The sequence below is a fragment of the Musca autumnalis genome, unplaced genomic scaffold (assembly GCF_047663935.1).
Source record: "Musca autumnalis isolate F117 unplaced genomic scaffold, ASM4766393v1 scaffold_5, whole genome shotgun sequence".
NCBI classification, from domain to species: domain Eukaryota; kingdom Metazoa; phylum Arthropoda; class Insecta; order Diptera; family Muscidae; genus Musca; species Musca autumnalis.
The window spans coordinates 98,240,700-98,250,179 of record NW_027412088.1 but is presented as its reverse complement, the minus strand read 5'-3'; the positions used below and the strand labels follow the sequence as shown (position 1 = coordinate 98,250,179).

At 33.0% G+C, this 9,480-nt stretch overlaps 1 pseudogene; it reads right to left on the bottom strand.

Annotated features, from left to right (window-relative positions):
- On the bottom strand, nucleotides 1-8,851 carry LOC141386702 (putative gamma-glutamylcyclotransferase CG2811; annotated as a pseudogene).
- Between the last annotated feature and the right edge of the window lie 629 nt (nucleotides 8,852-9,480).

Sequence of the window (9,480 nt, the reverse complement as noted above, 5' to 3'; positions counted from 1 at the left end):
CATAATTGTTCCACAAAGACTTTCTTATATTCTAGTAATAACAATAAAAAAACAACAATCTTTACATTTTGGGGGCTTCCTCGTCTTCATACATGTCATTTTTGTCGCTGTCCAAGTAGCTGAAATAGAAGGCAATGCAATTTACTATTACCAGAAGAAAGAAGTATTTCCAGTAAATTAAAAATGGGTGGGTGTTGTAACTTCGGTAAACTGGAAGTAGGTATTTTCAGATGACCTATACGATTTATCAAGAGGATAACATTATTTATAAAAGTTTACCTTCCACTAGCGTAGGAAATTGTAAAAGATAAAAAAGTTAATATGTGAAAGACGACATTAAGTTTGGCTGACTATTCCGGCTAAATAAAGTTTTATTGAGCGTATACTTAAACGTGATCCTATATTGATCTTTCTCGTATAGAGGTTGATCACCTAACGTGGGGTCTATACTATATGACAACTGTGAAAAATGTGTACTCAGCAAGAACTTTAAAAGCCAAACATAGGAGCTAGGCCTAAATCATTCATAGCTCAATGAATGTCCTAAAACATAGGTATTAGACCGTCTGCATACGGTGACAGGAAAGACTAGACTGATCAGTCTATCTTTCTATTAAAAACCTTGGTTGATGAACCCTAAATTAAGGCCTGCGCAACGTGCCTACATCAAAGGCAAATGGGTAGAAACAGCATAAAATGAAGTAGTGGGGTTTGTGGAGAGAAGTATGAAAGGCTCGAAGTACACGTTAGTATCATTTATGGTGTGGATGGGGTAAGTTGGTGTCTTATCATTACTGTGGCTGCTGGTGTAAGATGGTCTTGGCATGAAAAATAGGCTGACTTCATAAATGCAGTATTTACATTGCAAAAAAATGACAATATCATAAAAAGATGGAAGTAAATATGTGTGGCAGCACTGACATTGTCAAAAAAGAGACGTCATTTTGCTGCATTAATGAACGCACACATTGCTTTACTTTTTGTAAAATTCAGTTTTTTGAAAATAAATTTATTATCTATATATATAAAAGAGCTTAAAGGCCTGCGTACATAAGCTGCTTTGCCTGATTGCCTTGCTTTGCTGCTTCAATAAAAAAATAAAAGAACAAAGAAGGCCGACCCAATTTCCAAACTGATGGCAACCCAGGTCGAAATTTCGTCTTTATTCTATTATTTTTATTACGTCAGAAATGAAGCAGGTAAGCAAGGCAATCAGGCAAAGCAGCTTATGTACGCAGGCCTTTAGTGAGTGAGTGAGTGACTGACATATCATCGCCCAGACGAAATCGCTGAAGCTAGAAAGCTGAAATTTTGACTGTGGGTTGCTGTCGGTGTGTAGGGGTGAGATAAGGCTGGGTTTTTGGAAATTCGACCTAGAAGTGTACAAAAAGTACTAAAAGGTACTAAATATGGTACCCTTTGTATTATGCAAACGGCAAGAGCTAGAATTCTGAAATTTGGAATGAGGGTAACTGATGGAGATTTAGAAAGATGTACCAAAGGGTTTTTGGAAATTCGACTTATAAGTGTACGAAAAGTTACTAAATTTGGTACCAATTGTATATTTTGAGCGGATATAGCTACAATCTTCATATTTGGTATGGAAATCAAGGTTGGGAAGTGGTGTTGATATAAGAAAATTATTTTTGAAGTTCGTACTTATGTGTACGAGTAGTACTAAATGGTACTAAATTTGGTACAATTTTGATTTGGGTGAACGGATAGAGCTGAAAACATGAAATTTGGAATTTAGATTACCGTTGAAGCGTACTATTGAAATATGGGTGTACTTTTGGAAATTCATACTTATGTGTACGAAAAGTACTAAATGGTACCAAATTTGGTACAATTTGGATTTAGATAGACATGGAAACCTGAAATTTGGAATTAAAATTACTGATGGAGCGAAGGATTGAGGTAGTTTTGGAAATTCTTACTTATGGGTACGAAAAGTAGTAAACGGTACTAAATTTGGTACAAATTGGATTTGGGTGAACGGATAGAGCTGGAATCCTGAAATTTGGAATTTAATTACTTTTGGAGTGTAGGGTTGAGTTAGTCTTGAAAATTGATACTTATGGGTACGGAAAGTACTAAATGGTACTAAATTTGGTACAATTTAAATTTAGTTGAACGGATAGAGTTGGAATCCTGAAATTTCGAATTAAGGTTACTGATTGAGTGTGGGATTGAGATAGTTTTGGAAATTCATACTTATGAGAACGGAAAGTACTAAATGTACTAGAGCTGGAATCCTGAAATTTGGAATTTAATTACTTTTGGAGTGTAGGATTGAGTTAGTCTTGAAAATTGATACTTATAGGTACGGAAAGTACTAAATTTGGTACAATTTAAAATTAGTTGAACGGATAGAGTTGGAAACCTGAAATTTCGAAGTAAGGTTACTGATTGAGTGTGGAATTGAGATAGTTTTGGAAATTCATACTTATGGGAATGGAAAGTACTAAATGTACTAAATTTGGTACAATTTATATTTGGGAGAACGGATAGAGCTGGAATCCTGAAATTTGGAATTTTATTACTTTTGGAGTGTAGGATTGAGTTAGTCTTGGAAATTCGTACTTATGGGTACGGAAAGTACTAAATTGTACTAAGTTTGGTACTATTTAGATTTACTTGAACGGATAGAGTTGGAAACCTGAAATTTCGAATTAAGGTTACTGATTGAGTGTGGGATTGAGATAGTTTTGGAAATTCATACTTATGAGAACGGAAAGTACTAAATGTACTAAATTTGGTACAATTTATATTTGGGAGAGCGGATAGAGCTGGAATCCTGAAATTTGGAATTTAATTACTTTTGGAGTGTAGGGTTGAGTTAGTCTTGAAAATTGATACATGGGTACGGAAAGTACTAAATGGTACTAAATTTGGTACAATTTAAATTTAGTTGAACGGATAGAGTTGGAAACCTGAAATTTCGTATTAAGGTTACTGATTGAGTGTGGGATTGAGATAGTTTTGGAAATTCATACTTATGAGAACGGAAAGTACTAAATGTACTAAATTTGGTACAATTTATATTTGGGAGATTTTATTACTTTTGGAGAGTAGGATTGAGTTAGTCTTGGAAATTCGTACTTATGGGTACGGAAAGTACTAAATTGTACTAAGTTGGTACTATTTAGATTTACTTGAACGGATGGAGCTGGAATCCTGAAATTTTGATTTAAGATTACTATTGGGGTGTAGGATTGATCAAGTTTTGGAAATGCGTACTTAGGGGGTACGAAACGTACTAAATGGTACGCAATTTGGATTTGGGTGAACGGATAGAGCTGGGTGAACGGATAGTGCTGAAATTTGGAATTAAGATTACTGATGGAGTGTACTGATTGAGGTAGTTTTGGAAATTCGTACTTATGGGTAGGGAAAGTACTGAATTTGATACAATTTATATTTGAGTGAAGGGATAGAGTTGGAATCCTAAAATTTCGAGTTAAGGTTACTGTTGGAGTGTGGGATTGAGGAAGTTTTGGAAATTCGTACTTATGGTTACGAAAAGTACTAAATTTGGTACAATTTGGATTTGGGGGAACGAATGGAGCTGGGATTCTGAAATTTGGAACTAAGATTACTGTTGGACTGTAGGATTGACTTAGTCTTGGAAATTCGTACTTATGGGTACGGAAAGTATCCTGAAATTTGGAATTAAGATTACTGATGGAGTGTACTGATTGAGGTAGTTTTGGAAATTCGTACTTATGAGTAGGGAAAGTACTAAATTTGGTACAATTTATATTTGAGTGAAGGGATAGAGTTGGAATCCTAAAATTTCGAGTTAAGGTTACTGTTGGAGTGTGGGATTGAGGAAGTTTTGGAAATTCGTACTTATGGTTACGAAAAGTACTAAATTTGGTACATTTTGGATTTGGGTGAACAGATAGATCTGGAATCCTGAAATTTATAATTAAGCTTACTTATGGAGTGTAGGATTGAGGTAGTTTTGGAAATTCGTACTTCTGGGTACGGAAAGTACTAAATTTGGTGCAATTTATATTTAGGTGGACGGATACAGCTGGAATCCTGAAATTTCGAGTTAAGGTTACTGTTGGAGTGTAGTATTGAGGAAGTTTTGGAAATTCGTACTTATGTGTACGATAAGTACTAAAATTGGTACAATTTGGATTTTGGGGAACGAATAGAGCTGGAATCTTCAAATTTGGAATTAAGATTACTGTTGGACTGTAGGATTGACTTAGTCTTGGAAATTCGTACTTATGGGTACGGAAAGTACTAAATGGTACTAAATTTGGTACAATTTATATTTGGGTGAACGAATAGAGCTGGAATCCTGAAATTTCGAGTTAAATTCGTACTTATGGGTACGAAAAGTACTAAATGGTACTAAATTTGGTACGATTTAAATTTGGGTGGACGGATAGAGGTGGAATCCTGAAATTCACAATTACTGTTGGAGATAGTTATTGAAATTCGTACTTTCATACGAAAAGTATTAATGGTATTATGAATAATGGTGAAATTCGGAAATTTGGTATTATAGCCGCTGTTGGTGTGTAGGGTTTAGATCAAACCCGTTCGTTGGTATTGATATGGTTACGAAGTTTTTCGGCAAATCACACACACGCGACCCGAACGCAAAGTAAGAGAGCAAATGTTTTGATTTTTTTACTTCAGTCTTGTACTGAATGTCATGCAAGCACGTTGATGTCGCTTTATTTGTTTTTTTTTTTTTGGGTACACTGAAAAGATTTTGCAGTTGTACAGCAAATATGTGGAGGGAAGAATTTGAAAATGATTTTTTGTTTTGTATTAATATTTTTAATGACGTAGAATGCCTCGTCTGCAATGCAACAATAAAAAATTTATATCCATCTTACCTTAGGCGTCATTATAATACGCATACAAAATATCATTTAATGACGGGAAATGTGCGAAAAAAATAATATGCCAGCTTAAAGAAAATTTAACAAATAAAAATAATAGAAATAAAAATAATAAAAATAATTTTCACTGTGAGGTAGAAATCGATGTTGTTTAACAATTTTTATTTTTTTATCTAAATTTACTCGAATTTCGTTAATTTTATTTTATTATATTTATGGTTTAGATCATAGCCGACCAAGAAGAGCGAGCGCTTAAATTGTTTATGTGTGGGTAAACTTAAACTTACAGAACAGGGTGATGATTTTCATATTGAGTATGAAATGAAAAACACAGGAAAAAAGTTGTCACGGCGTGTTAGCGTTCAGAGCCAAACATAGTGGTGGGTGTGTGGGTTCGAATCGTTGGCTTTCCTTTTTCATTTGCATTATAGATCATAAAAAAGCTCGATTAATAAATTAATACTAAAAATGATCTTCGCCTAAAAAGGCAAAATTTTCAAATAGAAAAAATATATTGTTGGCGCGTTCGCTCTGTATGACTAAAATTAAAAATAATATACAGTGAATCACAGTCAAAAGTATCCACTTCAGTTTCTTTTATTAAAACTGCGATTGCTAAGAGTTGATTAATGATGGCGATTTCGTTCTCTTTTATATTTGTACATTAGGTTCTTAACTTAAATATAATAAAATAAAATTAACGAAATTCGGGTAAACTTAGATAAAAAAATAAAAATTGTTAAACAACATCGATTTCTACCTCACAGTGAAAATTATCCACTCATATTATTTTTTTTCGCACATTTCCCGTCATTAAATGATATTTTGTATGCGTGTTATAATGACGCCTAAGGTAAGATGGATATACATATTTTATTGTTGCATTGCAGACGAGGCATTCTGCGTCATTAAAAATATTAATACAAACCAAAAAAATCATTTTCAAATTCTTCCCTCCAAATATTTGCTGTACAACTGCAAAATCTTTTCAGTGTACCCAAAAAAAAAAAAACAAATAAAGCGGCATCAACCTGCTTGCATGACATTCAGTACAAAACTGAAGTAAAAAAATCAAAACATTTGCTCTCTTACTTTGCGTTCGGGTCGCGTGTGTGTGATTTGCCGAAAAACTTCGTAACCATATCAATACCAACGAACGGGTTTGGTTTAGATATGTATGTGGTTGTGGATATACGTACAATAAGTATACGAAAATTACTAAATGGCACAGAATTTGATCCTAATTGTTATTGTGTAAAGGGGTAGAGCTGAAATTGTGAAATTCGGTATTAGTATAGCAGTTGACGTTTAGAGTGGAAATAGAGAGGAATTTTTGGAAATTCGTACTAATGTATACGAAAAATACTAAATCGCTGTTGGGATATTGTTTTGGATAAAAGGAAGTTATTTTTGAAACTTATACCTACTATAAGTACTAAATTTGGTACCAGTTTGGTGTTGCATGAAGGGATATACATACATATGTAGGTGCAATTTCGAATTGTTGTATGAGGGATTGTGTTGGTGTTTAGATACGGATTTTTTGAAATGCACACAAATTCTAAAATTAGGCTGAGGGCTGGATACGAAATGTACTAAATGCTATTAAATTTGACGTTGGGTGTATTTGGTATTGGGCAAAGGAATAGAAGTGAAATTCTGATATATTATTGATTTGTCAGTTTCATTGTTAGAGAGGGTCGTACAATAAGTATACTAGAAGTATTAAATAATACTAAATATTGAAGCAATGGTATTGGGTGAATCGATAAATGAAATTTGTTATGAGATTGGATCAGAATGTTTATTTAAATCCGCTTTTAAATGTATGAAAGGTTTCTACATGTAATACCATTGACATTGGGTGAACAAGTAGAACTAAAACTGTAACATTTGAGTTAAGGTCGTGGATTTTAAAAATTGTACTGAATACGTACCTTTTCAACAAAATTGTTTTTATCTTTGTTGTCTATTCTGAACGTTATAGTAAGTTCATTTGAAAAGGTAGATTTATGCGGCTAATGCTTTACAAGAAGGTTTTTACATCCTGAGAAAAAAGACCTAAAATAAAATGTCTCAAAAATTAACTGTTATATAGGGTAACATCTTCTGAATACTGGTTTTCTACATTTTGCTATCACAAATTCCGAAATTCGGTTGGAAAATGTGGATGAAATTTTCAAAATACCCATACGGTTCTAATAAAACATGGACTGGAATTTAAAATGTAGGCCGCTGTTGAAGTGTAGAGTTTTTTTTTTGAAATTCGAACAAAACGTGTACGAGCAGTACTTGAAAGAAATTAAATATCAATTCAAATAGGCATTAATACATCAAAATTTTCAGTGTTCTCCATACTAAATATTGTTTATTTGTATATTATTCCTTTTCCGCATACGAAGTAGCGGGCATTTTGCTAGTATTGAATAATTACCACAAATCCACCATTTCTTATGTATTTTTCCAGTTTTCTTTGCAAATCAGTCAGTCAGTCAGTTGGCATAACAGTACTAAAGAAATGTCAATTGGTGTGCAGTCCACTTGGAAACACACAAATTCGACAATTGCTGCGCAGTGTGATGTGTCGCGTGACATTTATGAAGTCGCGACGATGTCAATAAAAAGACATGCTGCATTTATGAAGTCGCGACGATGTCATTTGACGCATCATACTGCATTTATGAAGTCAGCCTATTATTTTAATTGTAATTTTTTTCTAAGTAGGGTTTCTAATTTCTAAGTTTTTATCCTATAGACAGGTGCATATCTAGGGAATGTTTTTGATTGTAAATTTTCACTAATTAGTCGGCCTTAAAACAAGTGAATTTTCGTATTTTCAGATGTCCATATCTCGGGAAGTACGCATTGGAATCAGTACAAAAAGGAAAGATAAGACCTATTCTATTCTACCTCACTTTTCAGTATTCATTAGGATGAACAGCTTGTAGAAGCTGTCTACTACGACAGCTACGCATCATTTAACCTAACCGAACCCCCTCTATGATAAATCGTATATGAAATAGTTTGCTAAGCAAATGTAGATACCAATTATTTTACATCTATTAACATTACCCATATCTACATCTGTATATATGTATGTAGACATGCATCTTTATCAGTAATTCAAATCATCAATTGCTTTTATATTCACATCACGTTCAGACCTTTCTCTATTGGGTTTAGCCGGCGTATTATGATATGAGGTCAAATGTTCCTTTTCCAATAATTTTGCTGGGAATTTACGTATCAAATATATCCAGCAAGGCACAGACCTGCAATAAGGAAAAACATTCTCAACATAAAAAATATACACATTTCAAAATCCCCCTTCTTTCTTCTAACATACTCTTTACTTTCCGTTGTATTTATCTTTTGTATTTCACGATCATAACGATAATATATCCAGATTGGCAAACATTGATTTGTCCACTTCATAGATTGCGCCTTGTATATTATGACCCGTGCCGGGTTTGCCTAATAGAAATGGTATATTATAACGTGTACCAACAACAAGTGGAAATTTTTCATCTGTCTGTCCTCTGTCTATAAAACGAGCAAATCCATTCTCGGCCTTTGTCAACCAATGTTTTTTAATTAAAACTAATTAATTAACAATGTTTAATTTAATTAACAATGTTTTTTAATTAAAACTAAACAGAAATGACTTTATATTATTATACTCGAATATCAAATTCTTCGGAATCTTTCAAACTTTCTTTTAATTGGTACTGAGAGTCATTAATAGATGATCTCCTTTCTAAATTGTAGCTTGTAATTTGGTTTTTTTTTTTGGCATGAAAAAACAATGTACTAACCGGTATATTATTATCGTGTGAAAGCTTTCTAAAGCTGTCCCCCGTTCATTCTCTTATTTTAATGAGTTTTAAAATTTTTTGCTTATCTTGTTTTTTATGTGGAAAAATGGTCGTGTTACTTGGGAGGTTGTGCCTTTTGATAAGAGATTGGATTAAGGAGCGTGGCATGTTGAAGCGTTTTGTAAGTCCTCTTTGCGAATATTTGGTCGTTTTAATGAAAATGAAAATATATAACATAAAAAAAAATAAAATAAAATAATAAAAAAAAATAACAAAAATGAAATTAAAAAAAATGGCTTCATCTAAATACGGCTAAATATTGACTTTTTAAAACAAATCGTGGCAATATCTCTGAAACCAATTCGAATCTTGTTTGTACCTCTGAATCAAACTTGAAGATAAGAACATGAAGAAAATATTTGGAGATATAATCCTCTCGAAAAACTGCACTTATTGCCTCTAAGTGCATAGCATATCAAAAATTTCCGTAATTTTGTATATTTCGCACCATATCTCGACAACTTTTGAATGTTTCTTTGGCTTTTCTTTGGAAGAAAAATCGGCGGGAATGTAATGTACAAATCTTCAGAACATTACATTACAATGAAGATATACAAAAAAATTATAATGAATAACTTCGTTTTCTTAAAAAAAAACAACCTAACAACAAATAACTTAAATATTTTCAAGTGTATTTATTATTCTTATCTTTTAGTAGTACATAGTCTGCATTCTCGCGTTCATCACTGTTTTAACAATGGCATTTTCTAGTGGAATAAACCATAGCCGACCAAGAA